The 18,911-nt window shown below is 44.7% G+C and overlaps 1 protein-coding gene across 4 annotated transcripts in view; it reads left to right on the top strand.

Annotated features, from left to right (window-relative positions):
* The first annotated feature begins 1,445 nt into the window (after positions 1-1,445).
* Positions 1,446-18,911, top strand: part of ST3GAL6 (ST3 beta-galactoside alpha-2,3-sialyltransferase 6) — a 141,376-nt gene continuing 123,910 nt past the window's right edge. For 3 of the 4 annotated variants that reach the window (XM_075850903.1, XM_075850901.1, XM_075850902.1), the window contains exon 1: positions 1,446-1,621. The gene's annotated coding sequence lies outside the window, so the exon portion shown is untranslated. The remainder of the gene's footprint in view (positions 1,622-18,911) is intronic. The other variant, XM_075850904.1, reaches the window with a different exon arrangement.

Below are 18,911 nucleotides of genomic sequence, written 5' to 3'. Positions count from 1 at the left end.
TGCCATTCTGACGAATGGCATCGCTGTACAGCAGGTGTACAGCAGGTGTACAGCAGGTGGAGGGAGCGCTGCGCTGGCTCCCTTCCCCTGCTTGTTAAAATCACCCTGGCCCGGCGACACCTTCGATGGCGCCGCTAGCAGCTACTACTGTAGCGACGCCACTATAGCAGAGCGGGGAGGTATCTCCCCGCTCTGCTATGTGCTAGCCGCACTTTAGCTCCTTGAAGGAGCGGAATCCCCGTGTTTTCGGGGATTCCGCTCCTGGACAGAGAGCTTGATGTCTCTGTCCATATCTGGGCAGTGACATCAGGGGAAACTCCTGAAGCGGAATCCCCGAACACATGGGGATTCCCCTTCAGGAGTCGCCGCTGATGTCACTGTCCGGATCTGCCCGGCCCGGATGCAAAACTTTATGCAAACCGGCCGGGCAGAATGGCCGATTTTACCGGCCGGCACTCGGGCTCGGGAACGACCCGTTCGTGTGAATCCCGCCTTACTCCAGCTTGATTTTTCTTAAGACTAGCGGAGTCTTAAAGGGAATCTGTCAGCAGTTTTGAGGCCTCAAACGGCATAATACAGGGCATTGTAAACATAACTTTTGACTTGAAAACATGGTTTAAATCCCCCGGTGCCGTGATAGCTACTAAAGCAGGCACTTGATATACAAGTGCTCCTGCACGTTGCCAGTCCCACCTCTCTGCTTTGAGTGTGAAACTGGCGACCGCTGCGCCAGGTGAATCAAACGTCAATTTCTCGGTCATACAATTTGCATGACCGATAGCACAGGTATATTGGCAATGCCCTCCCCTATATCGCTCTTTCAGCAGTTTTGAAACCTGGGTATGTTCACACGCAAACTCAAAAACTTCTGAAAATAGCCAAATACGAAAGAGCCAAAGCCACCCACGACGCCACAAGCACCAAAGCCACCTCATGCCATTCCAAAGTCACCAAAACCACACGACTTCAAAAGCTCTAAAGCCCCCCCACGCGACCCCAAAAGTGGCAAAGTCTACCTCTGCGGTTTCAGAAACACGAAAGCCACCCACATAGGACACGGAAAGCAGCGTAGCCAGCGCCTAAGACATATCACGCTACTCCAAAAGTGCCAAAGCCACCCTACGCTAACCCAAAAGCGCCAAAGTCACCTCACGCAACACCGAAAGCGCCAAAGCCACCTCACGCAACACCAAAGCCATGCAAATTTGATAGTTGTAATGCAATTTCAACCACAGGACCCTGTTCTGGATATTATAAACTTCTCTGGTGGCCGTGTCGTGGTTGTCACATAAAGCCTGGCTGTATCCAGCACCACGTCAGTACAGAGGAGACGCCCGTGTCTAACATCCTACATCCCTTTGAAGCCTCCATTCGTCCTTCCCTGAGCCTCGGCTTCCTCGCACAGGATATCCCCCCTTTGTGCGAGTTCCTGCCACACTCCACTGCGCTGTAACATTGTTCCAGTCTCCCCCACCATGTCTCAGCCAGCCCCTCATCCAGGCGCCTCCCTCCGTCCCGGCGTGCAGTCTATCTGTATAGAGCAGAGCTGCTCCCTCCCTCATTCGTCCTCTTTATGGTGCTGCTAGCGGATAGTCCCTGCACACAGCCATCTGCAGAACAAGTAAGTACCGCAGGCCCCCAGGACCTAGAGCACAGGCCACATTGCACCCCCTGTACCCCCTGCTGTGATAACTGAAGTGACCAAGTAACCCTCCCCCCAGCATAAACAAGAAAGCAAGTCCCCCCCCCCCCCCCGGCAACTAACGGGTTAATTCCCAGACCTATAGCACTCCGCATTGAGGGGCTTCCTGTCCTCTGCACCCCATGTCACATAGTTGGTGAAGTGGTCGCTGCTTGTGAGCTTCCCCTACATGGCGTAGTTCCTTTGCCTCTCTTTGGTCCTCTTAGCCCAGGCATGTGTGTGTATTTTGGGGAAAGATCTCCTCTTCTGTGCTCCATTGTTTGCAGGCAGACAGGAGCTGAGTAAACGGCTTGTGTTCCATCTCATTGTCTGTGTGCCGGGCCCTGGGGACAAGCTGTGAATGGCATCCTGTGGCAGAAGTTTTACAAAGCCATAGGCTCTTGTTTGGGTGAAGTGGCGCTCTGTCTGTGTCTTGGCTTCTTAAAGGGTCCTTGTCATGATAGAGGGGGGGGGAGCTCTGGTTGGTGTTTGCTGAAGTTTTGTTTTGGTATTTTGCGGTGATTTTGATGACTATAGGGCAATGTTTTAGATGATTTTGACGTAAATAAATGTATTTTATATGTCACATCTGTTTCATGATATGTTCTCTGTAGCAGTATATGGTGTCTATAATATCCCGGTAAACAGAAACTTTGGGAAGCATTTTGTTTACATACATCTACACCTTGCCCATATGGACGGGATAAGGACATGGATGGACCCCCATGTACACGCTATAGCACTACGGGGACAACGCCTTTACACGGGCCAAGCATGCGTTCTTACGAACGCTTATTTCTGATTATTGGCCCAAGTAAATCGGGAACTATATGCTCGTTCGGCAGCTGATCACATCGTCTATGCAAGCTATAAAATCATCGCTGTCGACTACGCACCTCGCCATGTAAACGGGATGTGCTGCCGACAGCGATGTAAACTGATCGGGACCGAACGATCATATCAACAATCCTTCATCTCCGTACAGTAAAGCATCAGACCTGTGAACGAGCGCAGATCAACTTGTTAAATCGTCGATTGGCGCTCATTATGGGCAGAAATCTGCCCGTGTAAACCGACCTTTAGTCTCGGGATATAGTGTAAGATACATAGAGGGCCATGCGTATAAAAGCTTTTTTTGACCACGTAAACTACATTTGGTACTTAAAATGGCGCACACAAGCTTGTTCCAGGGGGGAGATTTATGAAAACTGTCTTTGTTGCCCATGGCAACCAATCATACCGCAGCTTTTATTTCAAATAGTGCTCTTGAAAAAGGAAAGTTGTGTTGTGATTGGTTGCAATAGGCAACAAATACTATTTTCATAAAGCTCTGGAATATATGCAGAGAATTGGCTTGACCTGATCACGGTGGTGGCGTTCTCGGCCAGATGCCAATAAGTGTGTTATGAAGGTACACAATGCGGCTGAAAACAGGTGTGGATTTGTCGCATTTAAACAAAATAAAAAAAATTGCATGTACCATGAATATAGTTTTTACATGCGGAGCTGTATGTTTTATGCCAAGAACGGGGACAAATCCTGTCCGGAAAAAGCAGCGAAACCTTTCCATAAGATTTTGTCTGGGAAAGGTCGCTCTGCTTGTTCTGAACGTTTCTAATCCCGTTCTTGCCACTAAATATGTGTCTCCTGTACAGCTGTCTGAATGTAGCCTAAGGGTATATTCACACCGTGCAGTTTTTTTGGTGCAGTTTTTGAAGTCACAACCAGGATTTGGTTAAAAAAAAAGTTGAATCTTTCATATATAATTCCCCTACCTTTTATCCTCTCCTTGTTGTGGCTTCAAAAACTGCACTCCCTGCAGTTTGGTGTTTCATAGCTGTAGGTACTCTGTGTGCCACCGTATTACGGATAGATTCTAATCTATACTATGATCCCGTAGACTTCTATGGGTACCATATTACATATTGAATTCTGTGTATCTACCCGCTCATGTACATAAGGCCTCAGGACTGCGGGACGAGTTTTTCAAGCTTTTCAAGATGACCGCCGCAGTCTCAGACTTCCCTATAGAGAGCTTCTTTGGAAGTCTTAAACACGCCATCACCCCCTCCACTTCCCTCCGATGGACGAGCACTGATGGCGTCGGCGCTACTAGTCACAGGGCCGACATCATCAGCACTCTTCCAGTGGAGGGGGTGGGGGCAAGTCTCAGACTTCTGAAGAAGCTCTCCACAGCGAAGTCTGAGACTGTGGTGGCCACCTTGAAAAGCGGAAAATGGGGGACCAAAATGGAGGCCGGGTCATTCAGGAGTGGGGCTGAAGCTAGGTTTACTATACATTAACAATGTATATATATATTTTTTTTCTGGAGGGTCTGGAGGGGTGCTTTAATGTGGCTCTGTATATGAACGCTAAGGCCTCAGGTGCAGAAATACACGGACTGCATTTCGCTTCAGCAGTAAGAACCCATATTGCAGTCAGTGCGGCTCCGTGTGACCGCATGTGATGCTATCTATTTAATTAACCCCTTCCCATCATCCGCCGTATATATACGGCGCACGTCGGGTTGGGGGGTATGGAGCGGGCTCACAGGCTGAGCCCGCTCCATAGGACGAGTGTGTCGGCTGTTACAGCTCGTGCGCGATCCCGCTTGTTTAACCCGTTAAATGCCGCAGTTAATAGCAACCGCGGCATTTAACCCCTTCCCCCTGCTTCTGGGCCCCAATGACCAAGCCATGTTAAGTTTTTCCATCGTCCCTTTCAAAGAGCTATAACTTTTTTATTTTTGCGTCGACATAGCTGTATACGGTCTTGCTTTTTTGCGGGACAAGTTGTATTTTTTAATAGCACCATTTTGGGGTACATATTATTTATTGATTAACTTTTTTGGGGGGGGGTAGAAAAGACACAATAACTTTATTCAACGAGTTGTTACAATTGCAATGATACCAAATTTGTTTTGATTTTGTATGTTTTACTACTTTAACTCATTAAAAACCCTTTTTTTTCAAAATTATTTTATTTTGTCTCCATATTTGAAGAGCCATAACTTTTTTTATTGTTCCGCCGATGCGGTTGTGTGAGGGCTTTTTTTTTTGCGGGATGACTAGTTTTTATCGGTATCATTTTGGAGTAGATGCGACTTTTTGATCACTTTTTATCAATTTTTTTTTAAGTCAGGTTTCACAAGAAACAGCAATTTTTCCATTGTTTTTTTAATTTTATTTTTTACGGCGTTCACCGTGCGGGTTAAATAATGTAATAGCTTTATAGTCGGGGTCGTTACGGACGCGGCGATACCAAATATGTGTAGCTTTTTTGCTTTATTTTTAATAGTAAAGCATTTTGTAAGGGTATGTGCACACGACCTATTTTCAGACGTAATTTGGGCGTTTTACGCCTCGAATTACACCTGAAAAGACGGCTCCAATACGTCTGCAAACATCTGCTCATTGCTTGCAATGGGTTTTACGATGTTCTGTTCAGACGAGGTGTAATTTTACGCGTCGCTGTCAAAAGACGGCGCGTAAAAATACGCCCGCGTCAAAGAAGTGCAGGACATTTCTTGGGACGTTTTTGGAGCCGTTTTTCATTGACTTCTGTATTGCAGTGTATTGTCCGCTTTGATCGCAGAATTCACGGGAATAACGGCGGAGATGAGAGGTTTCTCTGATCTCCGCCAGCGGGGCTGCGGTAATACAGTCATTGCCCCGCTCCTGACAGGAATTGCGTGCGCGGTCAGCATGAGGTGATGCGCCCGGCGCTGCACTAATGAGCGACGGTTCAGGCACTGAAGACACTCATGGGGGTGTTTTGTAGCGCGCCTGCAATGTTCTGTTTTCAGTGCCGCCGCTCATTAGTGCAGCGCCGGCCGCATCACATCATCCTGACCCCGCGCACTTGTTATCAGGACTCCGGAGCGCAGCAATGACTGTATCACACAGCCGCAGCTCCGCTCTCATACATTCACGTGTTACAATACTGAGCTGTGCGGCCGCACAGCAAGTATCGAAATACATTAAATAACGGTATCGAACTGTTTGGGGATGGAGAGTATCGAAGTTTCGATGCATCGTGCATCCCTAGACTATAAATGACTACGGATCCGTATTTGCGGACAGTATTTACGGATGGATGAAAAATACGATCGTGTGCATAGGGCCGTTGTCTTTTCTTCTCCGCTTGAGTTGTTTTCTTGTTGTTTTATATACACAGTTCAACTGTTTCTATTTCCTCTTGTGGATGACAGAAACTTACTATGACAACCGCTATTAGGCCTCATTCACACGGCAGGGTTTCCCGGCCGGGTGCCGGCCGTTCATAAATCGGCCGGCACCCGGCTGCATTAGGAATAATAGACCCCTAATGCGGCTATTCACACGACCGATTTTTTGACGGCCGGGAAAACCGGCCGTCAAAAAGTAGCACATGCTCTATCTTCGCCCGGGTACCCGGCCGCCCGGCTCCCATAGAAGTCTATGGGGCCGGGTAATACACGGCCATCACCGGGATGTGTCCCGAGTGATGGCCGGGTTTTCCGGAGCTTGCGCTCTATCTCCTCCTCCTCACAGCGCAGAGTGCATGTGAGGAGGAAGAGTTGATGCCATTCTGACGAATGGCATCGCTGTACACTGTGTGGCAGGGCCGGGGTGTACAGCAGGTGGAAGGGAGCGCTGCGCTGGCTCCCTTCCCCTGCTTGTTTTAAAAGTACCCTGGCCCAGCGACACCTTCCATGGCGGCGCTAGCAGCTGCTGCGGCTGCTGCTACTGTAGCGACGCCACTATAGCAGAGCAGGGAGGTATCTCCCCGCTCTGCTATGTGCTAGCCGCACTTTAGCTCCTTGAAGGAGCGGAATCCCCGTGTTTTCGGGGATTCCGCTCCTGGACAGAGCGCTTGATGTCTCTGTCCATATCTGGGCAGTGACATCAGGGGAAACTCCTGAAGCGGAATCCCCGAACACATGGGGATTCCCCTTCAGGAGTTGCCGCTGATGTCACTGTCCGGATCTGCCCGGCCCGGCACGGATGCAAAACTTAATGCAAACCGGCCGGGCAAAATGGCCGATTTTACCGGCCGACACTCGGGCTCGGGAACGACCCGGTCGTGTGAATCCCGCCTTACAGCTTTCACCTAGTTTTTCTAGATTCCAGAATAGCAGGTCTGTCACTATATTTGACATTTGGATTGTGCAGTAATTCATTAACCCCTCCTTGCTTCTAACAGCTTTGGTTTCCATTAGGCTTGCTTTTACCCTAGAAGTGCAAATTGCCTCAGGAGATGCTTGCGTTGTACGTGAGCAGGTGACATACAGGCATTTAGTGCAAATATGCCACCACAATTAGTCACAGCCATTATCACATGAATATACTGTATATATGCCAATTCTGGGAATAGAGCATTTCCCGTAAGACTACGAGCACAAATTGTGGAATTTGATACAGAAACCCACTTTAAAATCGCAGATAAATGCAGGTAAAATCTCCAGATAATATTGAGGTTTTTGATATATTTATAGGTGCAGATTATTTTGCATTTTGATGCGGAAAACGGAGCGGATTTTATGCTGCGGATTTTGGGGCTGTTTTTTTTTTTAAAATATAAACTTGTCTGTTACAATTCTGAGACAGAAATGCAAGATGAATGGACATGCTACAGATCTTAAAATCTACACTGCAGGTCAATTTACGTGCAAAACAATTCCGCAAAACATGTAGATGGGATTACTTGAAATCACGACTTTGCTGGAAACATAAAAAAACCTATATACATATGGTATCGCCGTAATCGTATCGACCCGCATAATAAAGTAAAATGTAAATTATAGTGCACGGTGAACAGTGTAAAAAACAAAAACAAAAAACATTGTCAAAATGTGTTTTTTTTGTTACTTTGCTTGCCAAAAAAATCAAATAAAAAATGATGTACCCTAAATTTGTACTAATGAAAACTACAGATTATAACGGAACAAATAAGCCCTCACACAGCTCTGGTGGAGAAAAAATAAAAAAGTTCTGGCGCTCGGAATATAGCGACAGAAATTGTGTAGAGCGTTCCAAAAGCGGATAACATCTGGCACCATTTATCAGTGCGACACCGGCCACATATCTATGAATTATTATTTATTTACCCCATTATTATACCCTCTTATTATGCCCTGATGTTCTCTGCCCAGATTACATATGCCCCCACATTATAAACTGAAATAACAGCAAAACCCCAAACCGAACTACTACCAAGCAACATCTGCGCTCCAAAAGTCAAATGGCGCTCCTTCCCTTCTGAGCTCTGCTGTGGGTCCAAAGAGCAGTTCATTACCACATATGGGGTATTGCCGTAATCGGGAGAAATAGCTTTACAAGTTGTGGGGTTCTTTTTATTCTTTATTCCTTGTAAAAATTATATTTTTTTTATATTTTTTCAGAAAAAAAGTAGATTTTCATCTTCACAGACAAACTTCATTAAATATAGCAAAAGAACTGTGGGGTCAAGATGCTAACTATACCCCTAGATAAATTCCTTGAGGTGTGTAGTTACCAAAACCATGTCACTTTTGGGGAGTTTCCACAGTTTTGTCCCCATAAGACCTCTTCAAACCTGACACGGTGCCTAAAATATATTCTAAAAAAAAAAGGAGGCCCCAAAATCCTCAAGGTGCTCCTTTGCTTCTGAGGCCTGTGTTTCAGTCTAGTTGCACACTAGGGCCACATGTGGGATATTTCTAAAAACTGCAGAATCTGGAAAATAAATATTGAGTTGCGTTTCTCTTGTAAAACCTTCTGTGTTAAAGATTTTTTTTTTTATTACAAATGAATTTCGGCAAAAAAATGAAATTGGTAAATGACACCTCTACTTTGCTTTAATTCCTGTGAGATGCCTAAATGGTTAAAACACTTTCTGAATGCTGTTTTGAATACTTTGAGGGGTGCAGTTTTTAATATGGGGTGATTTATGGGGTCTATCTAGTACATAAGGCCCTCAAAGCCACTTCAGAACTGAACAGGTCCTTGAAAAAATAGCCTTTTGAAATTTTCTTGAAAATGTCAGAAATTGCTGCTAAAGTTCTAAGCCTTGTAACGTCCTAGAAAATTTAAATAATGTTCAAAAAATGATGCAAATATAAAGTAGACATATGGGGGATGTTAATTGGCAACAATTTTGTGTGGTATTACTATCTCTGTTTACAAGTAGATACATTTAAAATGAGAAAAATCATAATTTTTGCACATTTTCTTAAAATGTTAGTGTTTTTCACAAATAAGCAATTAATTTATTGACCAAATTTTTCCACTAACGTAAAGTACAATATGTCACGAGAAAACAGTCTCAGAATCGCTTGGATAGGCAAAAGCATTCCAGAGTTATTACCACATATAATGACACGTCAGATTTTAAAAAATGGGGCTGGTCCCCAAGGGCCAAAATGACCTTGGTCCTGAAAGGGTTAACTGTGGGAAATCCACAGCGTTTTACAGTAGCAGCAGTGTGGGTGAGATTCCAACAAATTTCGTCCACACACTGCGGAATAATGCAGCCGTAAAAACCGCACATAAATTTACCTGCGGTGCGGTTATGTCAATTAATGCTGTGGACATGCAGCTCTTCTTTTGCGGGTTTTCCAATTGAATTCAATTGGGTGCTTAAAGAGGCTCTGTCACCAGATTTTGCAACCCCTATCTGCTATTGCAGCAGATAGGCGCTGCAATGTAGATTACAGTAACGTTTTTATTTTAAAAAAACGAGCATTTTTGGCCAAGTTATGACCATTTTCGTAGTTATGCAAATGAGGCTTGCAAAAGTCCAAGTGGGTGTGTTTAAAAGTAAAAGTCCAAGTGGGCGTGTATTATGTGCGTACATCGGGGCGTGTTTAATACTTTTACTAGCTGGGCGTTCTGATGAGAAGTATCATCCACTTCTCTTCACAACGCCCAGCTTCTGGCAGATCACGCTGTGACGTCACTCACAGGTCCTGCATCGTGTCAGACGAGCGAGGACACATCGGCACCAGAGGCTACAGTTGATTCTGCAGCAGAATCGGCGTTAGCAGGTAAGTCGATGTAGCTACTTACCTGCTAACGCCGATGCTGCTGCAGAATCAACTGAAGCCTCTGGTGCCGATGTGTCCGACACGATGCAGGACCTGTGAGTGACGTCACAGCGTGATCTGGCAGAAGCTGGGCGTTGTGAAGAGAAGTGGATGATACGTAAAAGTAGTAAAAACGCCCCGATGTACACACATAATACACGCCCACTTGGACTTTTACTTTTAAACACACCCACTTGGACTTTTGCAAGCCTCATTTGCATAACTACGAAAATGGTCATAACTTGGCCAAAAATGCTCGTTTTTTTAAAAATAAAAACGTTACTGTAATCTACATTGCAGCGCCTATCTGCTGCAATAGCAGATAGGGGTTGCAAAATCTGGTGACAGAGCCTCTTTAAACTCGCAACAAAGCAATGTGTGTTGCGATATATGCGGCGGAATCACAGCGATGCCGCTGCAAAATTCGCAAGTAAGAAAAAAAATAATAAAGTTATTCTTACCCAGAGTTCCCTGCTGCTTCTCCAGTCCGGCCTCCCTGCATGATGTTGCAGGCCATGGGATCGCTGCAGCCAATCGCAGACTACAGCGTCACATGGCCTGCAACGTCATCCCAGGATGCTGAACTGCGCACCGAGAAGAGGGAAGGGGTAAGTATGAAAATGTTTTAGTTTTTTTTGGCGCTGCTTCACAGTGGAAATTCCATTGGAAAAACGCACCACAACGTGGTGAGATTTTTTGGATGGCATTCCCTGCGGTGTTCAAGGCGGATACGCTGCGCAGCTTGACGCAGTGTATCCGCCCTGAATATTCGGTGTGTTCCTACCCTTACTGTGGTTTTGTGCGACTTTCAATGTGGTTATGTTTTTCTTTTACTGCAACCGTATTGAAAAGTGCATCTTGTTTTTTGTAGCTGCCTAACTAAGCAATTATATTTGTGGGTTGGGGAGTTTTTTTTTTGTTGCATATTTGATATTCAGGGTACGTCCACACACATGCGGAACTTCGGCAGCGTATTACAGTAGCAGCAGAGTGGTTGAGAATTGAACAAATGTCATTCACAAACTGCAGAAAACATGTGTGGAAATTGTTCTGTGGTGTGGATTCTCATTCTGCAGCATGCTTATTTTTCTTGCGAAAACTCGTGAAGTTAGGGTATGTTCACACGGCCTATTTTCAGCTGTTTTTCGGAATGTAAACGCCCTGAAAAATAGCTGGAAATACGGGGGGCTGAACGCCTCCAAACATCTGCCCATTGATTTAAATGGGAATAACGGCGTTCCGTTCCCACGGGGCCTTTTTTACGTGGCTGTTTTTAAAAACGGCGCATACAAAAACACCACGTGGAAAAAAGTGTGTGTCACTTCTTGAGCCGTATTTGGAGCAGTTTTTCATTGGGTCAATAGAAAAAAAACAGCTCCAAAAACGGCTGTAAAAAACACTTGATGCTTAAAAAACGGCTGACAATAAAGGTATGTTCACATGGCAGTGTCCGTTACGGCTGAATTTACGGTGCTGTTTTCAGGAGAAAACAGCACTGTAATTTCAGCCGTAATGGCATGTGCAGGCGTCTTTCGCTGCGTCCATTACGGACGTAATTGGAGCTGTTTTTCCATGGAGTCCATGGAAAACGGCTGCATTTACGTCTGAAGAAGTGACAGGCACCTCTTTGACGCGGGCGTCTTTTTTCCGCGCCGCCTTTTGACAGTGGCGCGTAAAAAAAAATGACGCTTTTGAGCCGCATTTTCGGACGTAATTTGGGGCTAAAACGCTCTAATTACGTCCGTGAATAGTGTGTGTGAACCCAGCCTAAGAGGTTGTTTTCCCTTGAAAACAGCTCCGTATTTTACAGCCGTTTTTAGTCTAGCGTGTGAACATACCCTTAGGGGTGTCCGTATGTGATAAGAAATTACAATAATCAAATTCAAGGTTTAATTTGAAGAGGCTCTGTCAGCACATTATAAGTGCCCTGTCTCCTACATAAGGAGATCGGCGCTATAATGTAGATGACAGCAGTGCTTTTTATTTCGAAAAACGATCTATTTTCACCACGTTAGGAGCGATTTTTACCTTTATGCTAATTAGTTTCTTAATGCCCAACTGGGCGTGTTTTTACTTTAGACCAAGTGGGCGTTGTACAGGGGAGTGTATGACGCTGACCAATCAGTGACCAATCAGCGTCATGCACTTCTCTCCATTCATTTAGTCAGTGCATAGGGATCCTGCTAGATCAGTATGTGCTGTCTTAGGCAACATTTACACGAGCGTAATATACGCACGTGCGACGCGCGTGCTTTTCACGCGTGTTGTACGCACCTATACAAGTCTATGGGGCAGTGCAGACAGTGCGTGAGTTTTGCGCAGCGCGAGTGCTTTGCGTAAAACTCACGACATGTCCTTTCTTTGTGCGCTGTACGCGCATCACGCACCCATTGAAGTCAATGGGTGCGTGAAAATCACGCAGGTCACACGGAAGCTCTTCCGTGTGAACTGCGTGATTCGCGCAACAGCTGTCAAATTCTGAATGTAAACAGAAAAGCACCACGTGCTTTTCTGTTTACAAACATCCAAATGGAGTGTCATAATGATGGCGGCTGCGCGAAAATCACGCAGCCACGCATCATACACTGATGACACACGCAGCTGTTAAGTGCCTTTTGCGCACGCAAAACGCCACGTTTTTTGCGTGCGCAAAACGCCACGTTTTTTGCGTGCGCAAAACGCACACGCTCGTGTAAATGAGGCCTTATACTGACACATTAACGTTACTGAAGTGTCCTGACAGTGAATAGACATTCCTTCCAGACAGGATGGGATGTCTATTCACAATCCCGGCACTTCCGTAACGTTTCTGTGGTACTTACAGCAGAGCGAGCGTAATCTTACGAGATCACGCTGTAAATGACCGGTTACAGCGAGATTACGCTTGCTCTGCTGTAAGTACCACAGAAACGTTAGCGAAGTGTTGCGATTGTGAATAGACATCCCGTCCTGGCTGGAAGGAATGTCTATTCACTGTCAGGACACTTCAGTAACGTTTATGTGTCAGTATAAGACAGCACATAGTGATCTAGCAGGATCCCTATGCTCAGAGTAAATGAATGGAGAGAAGTGCATGGCGCTGATTGGTCACTGATTGGTCAGCGCCATACACTCCTCTGTACAATGCCCACTTGGTCTAAAGTAAAAATACGCCCAGTTGGGCATTAAAAACTAATTATCATAAAGCTAAAATCGCTAATAACGTGGTGAAAATAGATCGTTTTTCTAAATAAAAAGCACTGCTATCACCTACATTACAGCGCCGATCTCCTTATGTAGGAGACAGGGCACTTATAATGTGCTGACAGAGCCTCTTTAAGTTCAACCTGCTTTTATTTGCAAATGCTTTAAATGCATTAGAAGGAACTCAATACAATGCCGAAAGTGAGCCTTCTGCCAACCTAATCTATAAAGTGGGAAATTAAAGTCCTATCCAACATCACACCTGGCAGTCAGACTAGTTCCTGGAATCTGTTATTCTATTGCAAAAAGCCTTTATCACCTGATAGAATCTATAGGATGGGCTGCTAATAGGGAGAGCGCGACTGCACTTGTACACGCTGAGGGTATGTTCACATGTAGCGTAAATAATGCAGAATTTCCAATCAGATTCCGTGCATAGGTACCGCAACGTTTTATCATGAGAAATGGTCTTGCTGCAGATTGAGAATCCGCATCGCAGGTTTCCATACTTCTTTTGTAGGGATTTTTTTTATGCAGCATGTGGATGAGTTGTGTTTGAATCCCATCCATTTAGCAGCTACTGTAATACACTGCAAAATGTCAGAAAATCTGAAAGGAAATTTGGCAGTGTTTATGCTGTGTGTGAACGTACACTTAATGTGAGTTCCTGTGCCATGTGCGGATAAGGCATGTGAGCCACATATGAGCCGTTTAGTTAGGCTGAGCGTGCATGTTTTCTGTTTTTTTTTTTTTATATAGGAAAGTGGGGTGGGGGGGGGGGCACTGCTGCCGGAGGTATTTCCCAGAAGAACAGAGCATGAACAGCTTCATAAATCAGGTCCCAGATCCCATTTTCAGTTTAGATGGCTGTATATTTTTTTACTTGTCGGTTTCTTTCATCCCATTGATCTCAATATGGGTAAGTTCATATGTAGTGTAAATAATGCAGATTTTCCGCAACGGATTTAGTTCCGGAAAATCCGCAACATAAATCAGTATCAGCAGAGTGGATAAGAGTTGAACAAACTGGTCAGAAATTAACCTGCGGTGTGTTTTTTAAATGCGCAGCAATGTCAATTGTATTTGCATAATCGCTGCTTTTGTGTTGCGGGTTTTCCCCATTGGATTCAATGGGGCATTTTTTTTCTAGCGGAAAAGCTGCGATTCTACTGAAAAAAACACAACTCCGTAAAAAAATAATATTATACTTACACAGAATTCTGTGCTTCTTCATCCAGGCCGGCCTCCTGAGATGACGGTTCATCCCATGTTAACGCTATAGCCAATCACAGGCTGCAGCGGTCACATAGGATAAAACGCCATCCCAGGAGGCCGATCTGCAGGACGTCAGAGGGTAAGTATTTGTTGTTGGGTTTTTTTCAACGTGCAGTTTTCCGCAGCGGATGTTCGATCTGAAAAATTGCACCACAACTGAGTGCTGTTTTTCGCCTGGAATTCCCTGCGGCTGCCAGGGCGGATACACTGTGTGCCTTTAAGCAGCGTATCCGCCCTGTGTGAATCTAGCCTTATAGTTGAGCTGAAAATGGGGCTGGGACCCACTTGTTAAAATATGTGACGGTGTCAGCTGCTGTACCCCCTCAGTCTGACTTTCATAACTTCATAAAAATTGTACAAAAATACCTTAAAACTTGGTTTAAAGGCCAGGACCGGTTTTATCTTAACAACCAAACACTGTTTCGTTTTTTTGTACTTGCTGTTCTTTTTTTTTTTTTTTTTTGTGATTTGGGGTTGTCAGCTGCTGAACCCCCAACATTCTGACTTTCATAACTTGTTTCATAAAAAGTGATTAGAAGTTTATATCAATGTAATTTTGAGCCTTTTTTTTTAATTTATTTTTTTAAAGATAGTTTTGTCTTTATTTTGTATGTTTTTGAAACGTTGGGTTCATGCACATGTCAGATCTCTGTACTAGAAACCTGTACTGTCTTTACTATTGAACTGCACATGTTCCGTCGGACTCCGCGTGTACAGAGATGTTTTCTCTAGAAGCAATACTTCCAGGGGATAATACCTCTGTACACAACTTTTTTTTCTGTCGTATTCATACAGAATCGGTATAAAATCCGAGGCATACGAAGGTAAAGTAGAGGCCTCATGGACGTGTGCATGACCCCGAATAATGTTTGCTTTTTATCAGGGGTTAAAAAATAATAATGGGGGGGAGAACGTTAAAGTGTAGCTAAACGTTTGACAAACTTCTGACCTGTTATAGTGACATGTCAGAAGTTTGGATTGGTGGGGGTCCGAGCAATGAGACCCCCACTAATCGCTAGAACGAAGCAGCTGAAACGCTTTGTGTCTGTTCGACTTTTTCCGGAAATAAATGTATCGGTATACAGACTCAAAAGAAAGTCTATGAGCCCGTACTTTTTGCGACTTGTTCCAAACTTTTATTTGTGGGTGATGTTGATAAACTCAGGCCCCCTAATACATTTAGGTATTGGTGTCTTTCTGTAGATTTATTTACCCTGTGATATCATGTTGCTGTTCTCTAGGCCCTCCTCACATGGCATTTTGACCTTTCGTCGGCACAATACGTATCTCACTGTATGGCATACAGTGGGATACGTCGCCTGGGGACTCTGACCCTGGGTTAACTCCTGTAGTCACTGTCTGTATATGGACATTGAGTTTACAAGCTTCCCCAGGCAGAGGAAACATCAAGTATTGCTCTGCCCGGGGACTCTGGCCATGGGATAGCTCCTGCAGTCACTATCCATATATGGGCAGTAACGTCTGAAGCTTCCTTAGGGCAGGAGTCCCCGGGCAGAGTGGCTGTGGAGGAAGCTCCAGCGACATAACTGTCCATATATGGAAAATGATGTCACTTGGAATACCCAACGTATACGTTTTAACGTATACCTGTGAGGGATCCTAAGAGTGGTATACGTTATTTTTCGGGATCCCTCAGGATGGAATAGCGTAGTCTGCTATGCTACTGCATCTTTCAAAGAAACGTATACTGACGTATACAAGCCCAATGAAGGCCAAAAGGACACTCTTTGGTCCTCTATTGGTCTAATGGAGCCCTGTAGAAGCGTTTATCATGTACATCAGGAGCTTTCCCGACATACAAGATAAATGTAATTCATCAACGCGATGTAAAGGGCGCATAACACTTTGGCCCCATGCACACGAACGTGTTTTCGCGGCCGCAATTCCCCCGAAAATCCACGGGAGAATTGCGGGCCCCATTAATTTCTATGGGGCCATTCACACGACCGTAGTTTTTACGGTCCGTGCACGGCCCGGGAGCCCGCACCGCAGAAAGAACGGACCTGTCTTATTAAGGCCGTGCTCTGCGGTCCGGGCTCATTGAAAATAATGGCCGTGGACATGTGCATGTCCAGCGATTTGCGGGCGGCTCGCGGCTGACAGTCCGCAGCCGGCCGACCCGAAAATCACGGCCGTGCACACGGCTACGGTCGTGTGCATGAGGCCTTTGAAAAAAAAACTGTATAAACACTGATTTTGTTTCGTATACAGAGAGATTATTCTTTGTCTGTTTAGACTGAGACGGCTTCCATCATGTCTTGTTCCTTTAGGGCTTGCCTACACACAATGGATTTGCTGCAGAGAATTTTCAATTGCAATTTTGTTGAAAGACAAAGGCTTTCCGCTACGGCAAAAACACACCATTTCCTGCGTTTTTTTGCGGCAGAAAATTTTGCATAAATTGCTGTGTTTTTCTCAATGTTAGGAGAGGGAGACAACTCCTCTGAAAAACGCAGCAATTCTGCACACTTTCGGTAGCAGGAATTTACATCCTGCGGTATGTGAATTACACACCGCAGGTCAATTTCGGCTCGGAAATTTTACGCAGCATGTGGATGAGATTTGTTAAACTCATCCACTATGCTGCTACTGTATTCTGCAGCGTTTTTTCCGGCCGAAATTCCAGCCGGAAAAAACGCGTCAATTCCAGAGCGTGTGGACGAGCCCTTAGATCTGTAAGTCTTGCTACAATTGATTTTAGTGTAAACAACACAGCATTCAGATGTAGCATGTAAGGAGACAAGGAAACGTCATATAGAAATTACCATAGCAGTTTTTATATAGAAATAAAACTAGGAAAAATTGTTAGCATTGCTTTTTTTTAGCATTCTGATAATACAAAAAACATGGCTGCCAATTCCCACAAAACTACAGTAAAAAAAACTAAATGTATTAATAAGCACCCCGTAGTGATCAGGACTTACCTTCTACCACTCATGGTAAAGAATTCGAAGGCACACCTAAGGCTCAAATATGTGTTATTTCTATCAGGAGTTATGGTATTTTTGATGGCAAGATAGATCACTTCCACCTGATGAAGCTGGCGCACTTAGGCCTCATGCACACGACCGTATTTTTTCCCACCCGTAAATACTGGCGTAAATACGGGCCCGGTGTCACACGTATTCCACCCATATTTACGGGCACGTTTTTGGCTGCAAAATTACACTGCACTAATCGGCAGCCCTTCTCTCTATCAGTGCAGGATAGAGAGAAGGGACAGCCCTTTCTGTAATAAAAGTTAAAGAAATTCATACTTACCGGCCGTTGTTTTGATTACGCTTCCCTCTCTTCACATCCAGCCCGACATCCCTGGATGACGCGGCAGTCCATGTGACCGCTGCAGCCTGTGATTGGCCTGTGATTGGCTGCAGCAGTCACATGGGCTGAAACGTCATCCAGGGAAGTCGGCCCGGATGTCGAGAGGGACGCGTCACCAAGGCAACGGCCGGGAGACCAGACTGGAGGAAGCAGGAAGTTCTCGGTAAGTATGAACGTCCTTTTTTTTACAGGTTGCTCTATATTCTGATCGGAATTCACTGTCCAGGGTGCTGAAAGAGTTACTGCCGATCAGTTAACTCTTTCAGCACTCTGGACAGTGACTATTTACCGACGTCGCCTAGCAACGCTCCCGTAATGACGGGTGCACACACGTAGCCACCCGTCCTTACGGGAGCTCAATAGACCTCTATGTGCTGTCCGTGCCGTTATTACGGCCTGAAATAGGACATGTTCTATCTTTTTCAACGGCACGGGCACCTTCCCGTAAGAAAACGGGAAGGTACCCGTGGCCAATAGAAGTCTATGAGCCCGTTATTACGGGTCGTATTTACGACCCGTAATAACGGGTGTTTTTACGGTCGTGTACATGAGGCCTTACTTTGAGCATTCATGTCAGAATGGCTGTATGATCCTTTCTCAAAGTTTTCTCGTCTGATATTAATATTAGAATTTTATGAATCCAGGACTTTGGTTTAAAAAAAAAACTGCATTTAAACTGTGTGATCCTGGCCTTATACTGCCATTCTGACATGGATTTTCAAGGTAAGTACACCAGCTTTATCAGGTCTATTTAATAATGTATGCAGTTTGTGTTGTGAAGTCTGGTGACAGATACTCTTTAAACACCATACGAATGAAGTTATATTTTTATCTATGCCAAGTATAACCTATTTTTTTGGGGGGTAATTTCTTCTTATTTTTCTTCATAGAAGATTTGCAAATAGTAGGTAGTCAGATGCAATCTATCATTTTCATTTGATCTGAAATAAAAGCAGTTTTCTGGTTGCCATAGGTGATACCACAGTTATTCCCTCTATATATATATATATATATATATATATATATATATATATATATATATATGAACAATCCTGTAAAGTATATATAATTTCATTCTCTGATACACTTGTATTGATTCAGTATCTGTGTGTGTGGAATGTCTGTATCTTCATATTTAACATAGTGAACCAGTCCGAAGGTTTGCTGGGACTTGTAGTTTCACAGCATCTAGACAGCCACAGATTACTTTACTTTGAACAGTTCAGTTTCATTTGGTGTTATCTCTTACTCTATCATGCATGCCTGGCTCAGGCTACTAGGTAAAGACAAGCTGATAGTTGGACAAGACAAGATGCAGAGACAGCGATAAGGTATGTGAACGTCCCTGGTATCCTGCGTTTCACTAATGGGATCTGATGCCGTTTT

The sequence above is a fragment of the Rhinoderma darwinii genome, chromosome 2 (genome assembly GCF_050947455.1).
Source record: "Rhinoderma darwinii isolate aRhiDar2 chromosome 2, aRhiDar2.hap1, whole genome shotgun sequence".
Classification (NCBI taxonomy): domain Eukaryota; kingdom Metazoa; phylum Chordata; class Amphibia; order Anura; family Rhinodermatidae; genus Rhinoderma; species Rhinoderma darwinii.
This window is presented reverse-complemented; position numbering and strand designations above follow the sequence as displayed.